Raw genomic sequence first — 225 nt, forward strand, 5'->3', positions numbered from 1 at the left:
GTAGAAAGCTAACATCTTGTCTTCAACCAAAAAATCAGCCTCTGCTTTCATCTTGCATCATCTTTTCACTTTAGATACCAAAAACCAACATCCTTCTTCACCTTCTCAACTACATTCTTTTTGCAGTTAAGGTCAGGTCAAACTTGTGGATAGTAAGACTAAACCTTGAGCACAAAGTTCGCGTCTAAATCCCCCCCCCCCCCCCCCCCCACTTTTTTTTTTTTT

The sequence above is a fragment of the Ipomoea triloba genome, chromosome 3 (genome assembly GCF_003576645.1).
Source record: "Ipomoea triloba cultivar NCNSP0323 chromosome 3, ASM357664v1".
In the NCBI taxonomy this organism is placed as follows: domain Eukaryota; kingdom Viridiplantae; phylum Streptophyta; class Magnoliopsida; order Solanales; family Convolvulaceae; genus Ipomoea; species Ipomoea triloba.